The following is a 15,385-nucleotide window of genomic DNA, read 5'->3' as shown; positions in this document are numbered from 1 at the left end:
TGAATCTAATAATATGAACCCAAATAGTCAAAGAAATTACATGGACACATCTTTAATTTAGTGACTATATCCTTGGTTATCAGTCTGATAAATGGCACTGTTTAACTTCAAAGGCAAAGAAAGGAAAGCATAAAGGATTCTTTCTTTGTTTTAGTTCATATTGGAAATTAGGATAATGACCAGTGCCAAGCCATTTTTGGGCTTCAGCTCTTGGGTATGTCTTAGGTCTCTCAGATATGGCCATAATGTAGTATTTTTTAAAAGTCAGAAATAACTGTTATTCCCTTCAAAAGTGACAACTTGGATCTGTTACACTTATTTCAATGCAGGTAATTCTCTTTAAGCATTTCCTTAGATTTACTCTTTATAGTAGCCTTATGGATGCATTTACAAGTCATGATAGAAAAGTGAGTTGGACTATTTGCAGTCAATCATAGCACAAACCAACCTATATTTTAGCATTCAAGAGTTCCCAGTTTTTTTAGTGTAGGCTGTCACAGGAAATGGCAATGGTCCTGGATTTTCAGAATCCAATTCTGAAATTGTATCTTTTTTATGAAAAAGATGATGATGAAGGATGATGAGAAAATTATATTTTCATTTTCTTTGAAGAATCTATTTTCAATTCTCATTTCCTGATAGGTTCTAAAATGTTGGGGTGTATAAACATTTTTCTTATCCTTTTAGAGGAAAACTGGATTAATGTCTGCTCCTAAATGCTATGTAACCATACCAGGTTGGTTGTGGTTAAGTTAGAATTGGTGTGACCCAGATGAAACTACTGTTTTGCTCTCTCAGAAATACTGAGAACCTTAAATAAAACTTTGACTAAAAGAAAGAACATCAGTGGGAAACAGCAGAAGAAACTTGCCTGGGTTTTTCTTAAGGAAAACCTAGACATGTCAATTAGAAGGTATTTTTTTTTTGTTTTTGTTATAACCACAGATTTTTTTTCCCTCAGAACATACATTTTCATGAAATTGCCTAAAGCATCATAATATTACAGAAAACAAACACAATCATTTTCTTTTCTAGTTCAACTTTAGTTCTGGTTATGAAAAGGAGCATTAGAAACTAGAAGAAATAGATGAAAGTTGTAAAGAAACAAATATAGAATTGACAATCAAAGAAAAAATAAAATAATTTTCTAAGAAGTAGAGCTATTCCAAAGCTGAATGGGTAGCCTTGGGAATATTGTGATTTTCCTCATTAGAAACATTCAAATAAAAGTGACTTGTTAGATTATTGCAGAGATAATTGGTTTATTCAGATATGGCTTAAACTACATGGTTCCTGAGGTCCCTTTCAACTTTGAAATTCTTTGAGTATGAATCTTAGTTTGAAGACACAAGTTTTTAAGGCATAAGACACAAGTCTGATAATTTTACTGGTCTTTTCACATATCTTCAATGACTCCTTCTTCCTTTTTACAATAAAATGTAAACTGTTCAGTCATGTATTTATTTTAAAAACTGGTTCTAATTTACCTTTCTAGGTTTGTTGCACATTTATTCTCCCTGATCCTTGGTAAATCTCTTCTTCATCCTCCACTTTCAATCTCTCCTCTCTCCATCCCTCTATGTTCTCTTCATCCATAACTCCTGCTCTGACCTCATGTCCTTCAGTTATTGCCCTTGACCTCTTGTTCCCCCTCTAGTCACTCTCTGCTAATCCTCAATTCTCTCACCTTCAAAAAAGAAATCACTTTGCTTACTCCCACCCTGCCCCACTGCTAAATGTTACTGAATGCACTCATACAACTGTGTGCACTGGATCCACTAAATTCATTCCAATCTCAACTTCTCTCTCAACTATTTAAATGGTAAATTGACTTCATCATTCTTTCCACAAAGTGGATTTTCCAAACCTTCTGCTCTCTCTCCTAGTCATCATTTTTCATTCAGAGACTTTTTGCGAAACACTTGAAACTTATTATGAAGGACGGCTCATGCACCTTTGTTTGCTTACTCAAAATATCTACATGTTGCACTCAAAATATCTACATGTTGCCATATGTAGGTTTCAAAGTTTATATCCTTTTTGTTATCTGATATGCTTGTAGACGTTTCATTTCACAATAATATGCCAGTAGTCTTTTTCTTTATCCTGTTGTTGCTAATTCCAAACAACAGCATCCACTGTTTGAACCTAGCCTTGCTAAACTGAATCATCTCAGATCCAAAGATTGATGCAAGGAACTTTCTTACAGTTTTGTATCTCAAGGAACCCATTGTGTCTTATCTGAAAGCTGGTTCCTTACTGATCAATTGGCTATTGTTTACAGATACTTGGAGAGTGGGATACCTTTTCTGAATTCAGAGAATTGTAACTGTTCACTTATCTCATGCCAAACTGTAAAGTCCCTTTTGAATTGATTGGCTTAATTCAATCTAAAGTCCTTTATCAGGAACTTTTCACTACTCCCATGTTTGTCTGCTGGCCAATAAAAAAAGAAAAAGAAAAAAAGGGGGGAAATAGAGCACCTTGCAGCTGTTTCTAGTTAGATAAAAGGGAAGTGTGAATGTTTTTGAAGTCTCAGCATCCCCAGGACACATGTGGCTAGTCACTATCTTGTGATAAACAATAGGATGATATGTATAGCATATGTGTGTTTATCCTTGATTGAGCACATCAACATTTGAATCATATGCTTCAGATGATCAAGTTGCATGCTTAAGGGGAATACAATTTATTTTTATTAAAACAAACAAACAAACAAGAAACTCTGAAATTTGAGGGAGCTGACTCTTGGATCATCTGAAAAAGGCCCCAGTTCCTAAATTGACCACCAAAACCAGTGAGGGCCCTCAAGATCCACTTCAAGTGAGCCCAAAATAGATGAAATCTTGAGGAGACTGCTCCCCCAAGACTCTGGGTGTGGGCTGAGTATGTAGCAATCCTGACCCTACCAAACAATTACATTGTTTCTGTTGTTATGATTTTTATTGTTTGCCTTGTACTTTGTCATTTCATTATTGCTCGTTGCTGAATCTGTTTTTGTGGATACTGTTAACTCCATTACGGCTCCTTTTTCTCTCTTTCTTTCTGCCCTTCTCATTGCTAAGAAAGGGGAGCCTTCTTTGTAACATAGCAACTAGGACCTTGTTGTTTGTCCTTGCTCTTGAAGAGGATCATGACATGAGGAAGATGATGCCATGACTTGTAAATTAATTGGATTTAAGTGAGGGGGGCCTGTGCAAAGTCACTAGACTCACTTTCTCCTCTGAAGCCATCTGGGTCCAGTGGAAAGATATAGATCAGAATGACTGGAAATGGCTCTGAATGCAATGGAATTCCTTGTCCTTTTTAAGTTAAGGTCTTTCCCAGGTCTCAGTTTGACTGAGGCAATGCTCATTCAGTGATTAATGCTAGGTAAGAAATGAGGCAAAGAGTGACCTCTACTACCTACTAAAAAAAAAATCAGTCTGGTTGCGGAAGGTCCCAGGGTTTCAGGCGAAAACAGAAACAACTGCTCTTTATACTCCCTTTGAGCCATCAGAACTCAAACAATGATTAAATGAGGTTTGGGCTGGAATCCATTGTTGGTCAATCAATGAGAACTAGAGTGATTTGGGTTTAAGAACATAATTCTTAAGAAAGAAATCTAGCCAAGATATCTTATGAGATTTCAGTGATCAAAATTTATATTCATTTGGGCAGAGCACCTTTAGGTAAGGGTATGATGCCCTATGTGGATAGAGTGAAAGGAGGGAGGGAAAAAAAGAGAAAGGGAGGGAAGGAAAAAAGAAGAAAAGAAGGAAGACAGTAATGAAGGAAGGAAGGAAGGAAGGAAGGAAGGAAGGAAGGAAGGAAGGAAGGAAGGAAGGAAGGAAGGAAGGAAGGAAGGAGCTATATTGTCTAACTAGAACTGGCCCATTGCCTACCCAGTTAAAGTAGAGGCCTGATATGTACTGGAAGGCTGAGGCCTTCCTACCTCTGAGATCAGCTTTCTGTCTACTATGCTATACTTCCATTTAACAAAGAAATTAAGTATAGAATAGATCCCCTTTCTAATTTTAGTAAGCTCTCACATTTTTGATCCTCCATTTTCTTCTTACTACTGATTTTTAATTTCCGTTGTAGTTTATTTCACTTCATATCCTTAATCTCTTTCCTCATTCTTTTTTTCTTCTATGGATGTAATGATTATTTTCTTTGACCTATGCCTGTACTGCATCTCTGTGTAGTATCCTAAAATAATCATTTTATAGAAGAGAAGCTTAAGTATAGAAAGCTTAAATTGCCTTGGACTCAGGAAAAAACCTGAGATGTGAATTTATTTCCTGCCCCTTGGTTCTGTGTTTTCATTATATTTAATTCCCTCTTTAAGAAATACCTTAAAATGTTTTAGTCATATTTTTTTTTTCAGAGAAATGTGGGCTGAGGTAATTTTCATCCAAATAGAAATAAAATCATATTTCCATTGAACTCCCAATCCTTGATTTTGGTTTTCAAATAATGGAATAAAGAAGACAGGAAATACTGAGCTTGTTTTGTTGCGGTGTGATACACCATAACATTCTATCTAGTCATAATAAACCTATAAAGCAAGAGAAACTAGCACTGGGACAGCTGGTGCAAGGAGGATTTATAAGCAAAATGTTTTAACGGAAAGGGAACAAATGTATCATCTGTGAAGATTTAATAAAAAACTACAGGTTCTCAGCTGAGCCATTAAGGTATCTTCAGAATACTAGTCCCACACGATACCTATCTCTTTGGTGCAGAAATGTGTAAAATTCAGCAAACTATGGCCTGGCCCAGTCAAGCAAGCCTACTCATAGGGTATGAAGTGAAAACCCACACTAGGACAGTGAAAGACCTAAACACTGGGCTCCTTGTCAAGAGGAGATATTAAGGAACCAAATCTCTCAAGCCTCCTTCTACTATGATTCTAAAACTGACCAAAAAATCTAATAGCTTGCCTCAGGTTAGAAGGTTCTCTGAAATGAAGAATTGACAAAATGTCCTGTAGTTGCCCAACTCATCTTTCACTGAGGAGATCATCTTTATGGTGAATGTAGCTGATATTTACTTATAGTGTTCCTTACAACAGTGTGACCAACATAGGACAGATATCATTACCTTTCTTTCATAGAAGATGAACCAAGGATTACAGAGTTGAAATGACTTCTCTAACTTGAGAGGAATTAACTAACATGTTTATAACAGTAAGTAGCAGAGTCAGGTCTCAAGCCCAGGGGGTAAGGAAAAGGGAATAAGCATTTATTAAGTGCCTACTTCTCCCAGAAATCCAAAGTCTCTGTGAGAGGATCTTTTTTAAGATGATGTTTCAGAAGAAGACCATGCCATCAGAGAAATGATGACATGACCTGCACTTGACTTTGTTTTGAGGGAATGATTTTATCTAATCAGTTAAAGAACAACATAAACAGCAATAGTTAACATTTATATGGGGCAGCTAGGTGGTGCAGTGGATAGAGCACCAGTACAGGAGTCGGGAGGACCTGAGTTCAAATCTCACCTCAGACATTTGACACTCACTTGCTGTATGGCCTTGGGCAAGTCACTTAAGCCCAATTACCTCATCCTGTGTCCTCTCCAGTCATCCTGATGAATATTGGTTACTGGATTCAGATGGCTCTAGAGGAGAAGTGAAGCTGGTGACCTGCACAGCCCTCCCTCACTCAAAACAAAGTCAAGTGCAAGTCATGTCATCATTTCTCTGATGGCATGGTCTTCTTTGGCAAGGAAGGATGAATACACTTATCCCAGGGTCTATACTAAGGGCTTTTAAAATATTATGTCATTACTGCAGACTCAGATCTCCTGAATTCAAGCACAGAACTCCCAAGTTCAAGATGTCCATCAGCTTCACCCTCCCCAGTAAGAGAGATTTCAGGTATGCACATTCCTATCTTGCTATCTATGCTGTTTAAATTCACCTAAATGAACATTTCAGTATAGAAGCAGTTAATATAATAGCCAGAGGGCTGCACTTGAAGGGAGAAAGACCTATGTTCAAATCCTACTCCTGACAGTTACTTGTTCCATGATAGTAGGCAAGCATTTAAGCTTTCTGTGCCCCAGGCTATTCTTTAGGACTTATCCACTAAGTCACATATGGGTTGCAATCTGCTTCAGTGGAGGGAGTTCCCACAATATGAATTCCCTTCACTCATAATTCACAGATTCTTCTCTATTTGATTTTAAGTATCAGAGAAAGGGGTACTTTCAAGTCTTAAAGTGAAATATCCACTCAGTATTCATAGATCCTTCTCTATTTGATTTTAAGTATCAGGGAAAGGAGTACTTTCAAGTCTTAAAATGAAGCATCCACAGTTGGAGGGTATCAGGGAATAGTTAGCTACTATAGAGTTTGCTTTTAGGAATGAGTTACCTTGGAAGTCAAAGAAACAAATGTGGAGCTGACTGAGATCAGGAGCAGGCCACTCTGTGAAATCTCTCTCTTATCTAATTAAAGCCTGTGAACAGCCCTGTTTGTCTTTTGCAGTGTGATGAAAAGAATGTGAGATGGTAGTTGGAGAAATGGGGAGATCTGATGATTATCAGCTGTGCTGTTAAGAGGGCATAACAGTTTAAAGACTTGTAGTCATAATATATTTTAGAATAATTTTTTTCTACTATACTAGACTTCTCTCTCACCAAAAAACTTTTGACTCCAGGCATTCATGTATGCTCAGGTGGAAGACTAACACAGCATATAATTAAAGAGAGTCTGACAGTGTATCACTTTCACATGACAGAAATAATATTGCCTTTTTATTATCATTATCATTGCTGCTGCTGTGGTGCAGTGAATAAAGTGCTGGATCTGGAGTCAAGAAGACTCATCTTCCTTGAGTTCAAATCTGTACTCAGACACTTACTAGCTGTGTGACAGTGGTCAAGTCTCTTAACTTCAGTTTCCTCATCTGTAAAATGAGCTGGTGAAGAAAATTGCAAAACATTCCAGTATCTTTGCCAGGAAAATCTTAAATGGGGTCACAAAGAGTTGGACACCAATGAACAACAACAATAAAAACTAACTCCCTATTTTACCCAGACTGGATGTATAGTAGTTACTCATGGACTCCCCTACACTACTACTCAGCCATCAAAGTTTTGACTTGCTTTGTTTCCCACTTGAACTGGTGGGTTGTTCCTTCTCTAAGTAATCTCATGGTCACCCTCTCCCAGTGGCTCACCATATTGATGCCAGACTTAATTGAGACATGAGATCAGTTTCAACTACTGCATCTAAGAACTCCTGAGATCCAGAAATCCAGTAACTTCAGCCTCCCTGATCATAGGGATCACAGGCCTTATTTCTTTACATTTATAGTAAGCTTGATTCTCCCTTTTGTAATGTTGATTAGAGTTAAAGATCTTCCCTACCCATTAATAGGCCTCACCTGGAGTCCATTAAGGGGAGCTTTATTAGGGGAGGCTTGTTTTGTAGGAATGCCCACAGCTTTTGTTAATTAATGAGGCACTGGGTCACGAGGATTATGCCCTCTGGCTCTGAAAAGTATATATATATTCTGAGGTGAGATTTTGCTTTGGGGTTTCTTTGGAAGAAGGTTCATGTCCCAGAGGAGACTCTAGGTACCCATCTCCCCCACCCTTTGAAAGCCTGGATGTTGGTGTTTCTCTCTCTGGTAACTATGCATGTATGGGATGGTCACACAGTTGGATCTGTCTGTTGATCTGTGATGTATGTATTGCTTATGGTCAGAGAGAAGCCCTATATGTTGGTCTTTATTTCTCGCTTATAGTTTCTCTTGGTGAATGTAATTAAAGAAGATTGTTCACCACTCAAAAGTTGCTTTCCTTTTAGAAAATCACATCTAAGAACCTGTACAGCAGGCCCTCCTGTGCATGCTGGAGTGATTGCTGCTACACTTTTCTGACTTCATCTTGACCTCAGAAGTCAACTACAGAAGAAGGGGAGGCTCTCATTATTCCTACAGAAAACAAAAAAATCTGTCTGCTTTCAGGTAAACACACCAAGTTATTGCCTTTATAATTCTACGACCTTTGAGCTATCATTGAAAAGTATGAATGATTAAGCTGATGGTAATATAGATAGCATATCAAATAAATATATATTGATTTTAATTTGATACTCACAGACAATCTGAATGAGATTCATGGAGTTCTAATTGAGAAATACCTTATTAGTTCCAGAAGAAGACACAAATACTGTAATTCAAATTAATTGGAAGACTTTCTTTGCCTCAGTACTCATCCTTGACCCTAAGGTTTGTCACCTAGATGTCTATCTTAATAGCTACTACACTAAATCTTTTGCCTCTCAATACAATTTTTTTCCTTCTGGCTTCTGCTGAAAAGCAAGGTAGAGAATCACAACATTGAGCAATTCTACCTTCAAAAATTCAGAGTACATCACCTTGATCAGACCCTTTATTATGGCTTCCCCTATAATCATTCTATTATATCCATATTATATCCACATTTTTAATCATCTCCATATCTAATTCATCTAGTTGACTATTCTAAACCTTTTATTTCCTCTTCTCATCAATTGTACTCTACACTGTCTCCAGCAGATGAGCCAGCCTCCTACTTAACTGAGAAGCCTGAGATAAATTCCTCTAAGTCCTCTCTTCATTTCTAAGATGCTGTTCAGAATCAGTCTACTTCCTTCTCTTTGGTCATAGAAGAAAAGGATTATCATTACTACTTACTACTAAGGCTAATCTCTCTACCTACATAGTAGAGTTCATTCTCTTCTGCATCTCCCCAGACTGTCTCCAGCAATCATCCCCCAATTTCCCTCCCTTTTGACAGGTTTAGTTCTTCTTTCATGTATCCATTCACCTATAAAATATGATAGGTGTCTCTAGTGCTTATTTTTTTCCTTAACACTTCTATCCCATTGATGCAGGTAACTTAGGTGGCATATCCAATAGAATGCTGCACTTGTAATCAGAAATATCTGAGTTGAAATTCCATCTCAAATACTCACTGTGGCATTAAGCATATTAATCTCTCTCTGCCTCAATTTACTCACATGTAAAATGTGGATGACAATAGTACCTACCTCACAGGGTTATTGAGGATAAAATGAGATACATGTAAAGTATCTGGCAAACCTTAAAGTACTGAAAAAATAGTGCTAAATATTGTTCAGATAGCATCCTATCTCTCTTTTACTGCTAAACTTTTTTAAAAAAAACTTATTTATTTATTTTTAGTTTTCAACATTCACTTCCATAAGATTTTGAATTCCAAATTTTGTCCCCATCCCTCTTCTCCTTCCCCCAAAGTCAACATGCAATCTGATATAGGCTCTACATATACATTCATATTAACCATATTTTCATTTTAGTCATGTTGTTGAAGAGGAATTGAGACCAAAAGGAGAAGCCAATAGGAGAAAACTAAGGAGAGAGAGAGAGAGAGAGAGAGAGAGAGAGAGAGAGAGAGAGAGAGAGAGAGAGAGAGAGAGAGAGAGAGCGCAAATAGTTCTGGATATAGATAGCATTTTCCATGATGAGTCATTTGAAGTTGTCTTAGATCCTTGTATTGCTAAGCAGAGATGTCTATCAAAGTTAGTCATAGCACAATGTGACTGTTACCGTGTATAACACAGTTCTGATTCTGTTCACTTCACTCAGCATCAATTTATTTAAGTATTTCAAGGTTTTTCTAAAGTCTGCTTCCTCATCATTTCTTATGGTATTCCATTACATTCATATACCACAACTTGTTCAGCCATTCCCCAACTGATGGGCATCACCTCAATTTTCCGTTCTTGGCAACCACAAAAACAGCTGCTATAAATATTTTTGTACAGGTGGCTCCTTTTCCTGTTTTTGTGGTCTCTTTGGGATACAGACCTAGAGGTGGTATTGTTAGGTCAAACAATATGTAGACCTCTTTGGTCTTAGCTCCAAATTGTTTTCCAGAATGGTTGGATCAATTCACAGCTCCACCAACAATGCATTAGTTTTCCAATTTCCCCACATTTATAATTTTCCTGTTTTGTCATGTTAGTCAGTCTGATAGGTACGACATGATACCTCAGAATTCTTTTGATTTGCATTTCTCTAATCAATAGTGATTTATAGCATTTTTTCATATTCCAACTAAACTTCTTGAAAAGGTTTCCTGTAAGTTGAAAAAAACTGTAGCATATGAATACCATTGGAAAATTTCTATCTAATAAAAAGTGACAAATCTAAATATTTCAGAAAAACAAAGATGTTTGTAGTGGTTCAGTCAATAAGTATTTAATAAGCATATATTATTTGCTGTGTTGCTTGTCTTTTGTTTTTAAAGACAGCTAATGATATCAGAGGGTGATGTCCTGAATTAACATGTGAATTGGATTTAAGTGAGATAGAGCTGCACAAAGCTGTCAGTCTCCCTTTCTCCTCCAGAGTCATTGATTTCCAGTTACTGGACAAAAGTCAGGATGACTAAAGGTGGCCCAAGATGCAATGGATGACCTTGACAACTTTTATGTCTGACCAAGCTGTAAGTATCCCTCAGCACCTGCCCTAGCCACTTTCACGGCCATTGGAGTAAATTATTCTCATCCATCACCGCTGGGGGAAGTCTTTACACATATGGGAACCCCCTGCCCACCTTCCTGATGAGTTTGTGGCCCATGGGTTACCTTCAACCTAGTTTAGGGCCCCTCTGCCAAGATGGTTTTACTGGGGTATTATCCCTGCCCATATTACTGCTTCTTGGAGGCACAAGTGAGTTCCAGTAGACACCAAAGGTGGATAAGCAGCTCTGAAAAGCACTTGTCAAGAACTCACACCTTACTGAACACCCATACATCCCATTGCACCTATATTTGCACCTACACACACCTCTATTTGCCACATAGTGTACTAGGTAATAGGGATAAAAATATGAATATGAAACAATTTCTGAAGGACATTGCATTCAATCTGAGAATATGATATATAATTCTTTAAGTATAGGAAAATGGACTGGACTTTCTTTCATTAGTATAGGGGACTCCTAAATGAGCAAAAAATGCTCTACCAATACAGTGACTTGACCAGGACCACACAGCCAGTATGTGTTAGAGGCAGCATTTGAACTCAGGTCTTTCTGATTCAACAATCATTTGTTAAACAGCTTCAATGTCCCAGGCATGGTGCAAGGAGCTGGAGATAAAAATACAAATAATTTTTTAAAACTACTTACTCTTAACATGTTTACATTCTCAAGGGGAAAAATTGAGGAAAAATATTTATTGGGGAGTTCTCTATACAGGGAGGGTAATTGAAGCTATGGGAATATATAGAAAGGAAGAGAAGGGGAAATCTGGGAAAAGTAAGGCAAGGTAGAAGAAAACCTTAGTGCATATCCCTTTTCAAGGATCAAAATTATAGGAGAACTAATAGAATGAAATATATCGGGAGAGAGAAAAGGAGAATCTGTCAAAAAGGAGGGTGTGGCACATATTTTTAAATATCACAGAGAGGTCAAGGATTATAAAGACAGAACAAAAACCATTTAACTTAGACCTAAATATTGAATTTTCCAAGATCAGTAAAAAGAAAATAACAAACTGGGTTGAGTTTGACCTTCACTTACTACGAGACTTTGGACAAGTCATTAACACTGTTTGGACATAGAGTTTCATTCTTTGAGTAAAGAAGGAGTGATACTAGAAGATTTTTCAAGGTCCCATTTGAGTTCTAAAACTACAATTCTATGATATTACAAGTCTATGAATTAGTTTTTATCTAATAAATAAAATCTACAGTATAAAATAATATGAATGTCAATAGAACAATAAAATAATTCACGCTTTGGCTAGAGATAATGACTTTGTTGTCCTCATTTTATATCATTGGTCTTGAATACTGAAAACTTACAAAAAAGAAAGAAAATATCACAAAATAAGTTTTTTTTTTTAAATGAGCAGAATGTACCAGGTTAGGTAATAGGTACACACACACACACACACACACACACACACACACACACTGACACACACACACACACACACACACACACACACATGTCCCTGCCCTCATTATACTGGGACTACATGATCACTGCCAAATATCTACTGCATGTCTATAAAGAGATATCAGAAGAGACTCCAACTAGTGGAGGAACCATGAAAGAATTGTTGCAGATGGTGAGAGTTGTGCTGAACTCTCAAGAGAACTGAGAGCTCCAAAAGCTGGAGGTGAGAAAGGAGGCTTTACACACTTTAGAAACATTCTGTGAAAAAGCATGAAGGAAGAAAATTGAATGGCACATAAAGAAAACCACAAGAAGGTTAGTCTGGATGTGGGGCAGGTCATGTGAGAGAGAACAGTGTCTGTGACTGTACATCTCTTGTTCAAGGACCAGTCTATAGATGCTTAGGAGACATAGACTGGCTGGCTAAAGGGTGATGATATATTTTTTTGTCTCAATTGTTCACAAAGATTATCTACTAAATTGTAAACAAGCTACATTCTTCATTAGTGGAAGACATACCTACATTTTTGAATCACAGAGCCCTGAAATTTTGAAGCATCTTAAAATGAATATATTCTAAGAGGTAATTTGATAAAAAGAGCATTATTAAATAGATAAATGAATCTGTGAAGAAAGGGTATGGGAACTACCATAATAATTACTGCTTGATTTAAAAAAAAATTCAAATTAGAAATGAAAAAAATAACAAGAAAATACTCATGTTTTATCATAAACTAGACAAAACTCCAAAATAAAATGTCACTGGTTTTGTTCTAAAGATAGGATCTGCATATTCTGAGTGGGCTCCAACACTGGCAAAAAGTGTTTCTACTCCTCTGAAACATATCTTGCCAAGGCTACTGATGTCTGAAAAAAAGGAAATCTTCTTGATGTAATCTAAATGCCACATCAAGCTTCAAAATCTGCAGAGCAGAGCCCTTTATGAGATTGCTTTCATAAATGTGTCTTTGTTAGAGTACCAAGGGAATTAAGCAATTGTGAATTCTTTCATTGAAACAAGCAGCTGAGCTTCTGGAGTTGCTTGCCTAGTTTGTGAATGAAGAGGATTTTGCAAAGTACATCAACACAGATGACAATGAGCCAAGAGAGAAAAAAATACAATCTCACAGAAGAGACCTTGAAAGTGGAGAAAAAAGGGAGACGTGAGAATGACAGTAAGGATCATCAGAAAGTACAAAGACAAGTCCATGAAGTCTACTGGGAAGAGAAAGGTGGACAGGCTACATAGTTCATGACCTCTGGGTCCTGATAACCCACAGTTGTAAAAATGGGCAATGCACAGTTAAAAAGGTAGGCCTTCTAGAAAAACATTAAATTACCTTAGTTTAGGGAATCTTCACCTGTTTTGAGTCATGGAAGTCTGGGGAAGATAATGTTTTTAAAATATTAAATAAAATGTAGCAGAAACAAATTATATTGCCATAAAATGAAAATAATTTAAATTAAAACAACCCCTTAAATCTATCCACATTTTACTTTGGATACCATAGACCCAAGGTTAAGAACATCTGTCTCATGCCATAATTACCCATAACATCAAAGCCTATTTTGATTATAATGTCTGTTTGTTATCTCAAGTGGAATGGTTCCTGAAATAATTCAAGTAACCATACTCAATGTGGTTATGATAGACTTAACTGTTCTGAAGAGTCAGAATCAACATCTGATCCATAGTTCAATTATTGGTCTATAAATAAATAAGTTCATATCATCTAGGCATGGATTTGTGTCTGTCCATGTACTTTTGCTCATAAGGATACTTCCTGGAGCTGTTATTTAGAGTGAAACCTTTTGGAGAAACCTCTTTTCTAAGAAATTTTATGCTGTACAATATTTTTATATTGCATAAGGCAATATGATGCAATATCAAATTGGAAAGATTTGTAGACAGAAATTTGGGATTTGAATTCTCTCTCTATCATTTGCTAGCCAAGCAACTTGAGAGAATTCACTTGGCCTCTTTGATCTTCAGTTTCCTCAGCTGTAAAATGGAAGTATTATTTACAATAGAGAGCTCTTGTGAGCATCGCTGTTGTAGTTGTTGCATTCATCCTTCACTGCCAAAGAAGACCATGCCATCAGAGAAATGATGACATGACTTCACTTGACTTTGTTCTGAGTGAGGGAGGGCTGTGCAGGTCACCAGCCTCACTTCTCCTCCAGAGCCATCTGAATCCAGTGACCCAATATGCATCAGGATGACTGAAGATGACCCAGGATGCACTGGGAGAGCTTGGCCCCTTTAGGCCAAGGTCCATTCAGGTACTCATTTAGGGTGATGTAGTGCTCATTCATTGAATAGACCTGTTTAAGAAGGAGATGGGCCCTTTAAGAAGGCAAAGAAAAATAAAGACATTAGACTGGAAGGGAAACATCAACAGTTACTTTTGATAATCACTCTGAAGCCAGGAGGGTCCAGAAGAGAGCCCTTAGGCAGGGGCCTATTGTTGTCCAATGTATAACTTCAGAGTGCAGAAGGTTTAAGGTTTTGGGAAAGGAAGAGAAGGGAAGGGAAAGGAAAGGAAAAAAAAAAGGCAAGACAAGGCAAGACAAGGTATCTATCCAGTAAAACCCAAGTTAACTGCGCCTCTTCTGACCATCCAAAATATGAATATATTTTGTAATGGTAGTATCATAGAGTATAAAATCAGAATAAATATTACAAATCATCTACTTCAATTGCTTGAATTTTATTGATGAGGCAGTGGTGCAATGACCTTAAAGTGCTACATAAATGTTTGCTATAAATATAATGAAATTGTCTTGGGATTCTTGTTACTCCAATATCCCCCTGTCCTGCTGTCCAATATCTAGAGTAATGATTGTATGCAGTAGTCATCCAACAAATATTTGTTGACAGATTCATTGGATTTTAGCAAATATAGTACCTGGCTGCCTCTTGTAGCATTTTTTTTGAGTCTCTAGTATAATATTTATTTAACTAATTAGTTAACTAATTAGTGAGGTTATTCTATTCAAATAGTCATATTTTACATTATGTCGATGATCAACATGCTCTATGTATGTGTGTATTTTCATCTGCATTAGTGTTTAAATTTGTTTGTTTCTAGGCTGTGATCTATCCTGATTCTGCCTTCTATAGGAAGCCTTTCTCAATTCTTCTTAATTTTTATGCTTTCTCTCTGTTGATTACTTCCTACATACACTATATATCTTGTTTCTACAGTTGTTTGCATGCTATCTGCCTCATTAGGTTGTAGACTCTTCAAGGGCAGGGACTTTATTAGGTCCCTTTCATATCCCCAGAACTGAGCACAGTATCTGGAACATGGTAGGTGCTTAATAGATATTTATTTATTTTTTGATAGATAAAGTAGTTATTTAATAAATATTTCCTGACTGATCAGACTGCAACTAGAGAACTGTGTTGAGTTTTTGGAACACAATTTTGGGAAAGGCAATAAAAAACTGGAGG

This window comes from Notamacropus eugenii, chromosome 4 (assembly GCF_028372415.1).
Source record: "Notamacropus eugenii isolate mMacEug1 chromosome 4, mMacEug1.pri_v2, whole genome shotgun sequence".
In the NCBI taxonomy this organism is placed as follows: Eukaryota; Metazoa; Chordata; class Mammalia; order Diprotodontia; family Macropodidae; genus Notamacropus; species Notamacropus eugenii.
The sequence above is the reverse complement of the archived record's forward strand: the minus strand, read 5'-3'. Positions refer to the sequence as shown.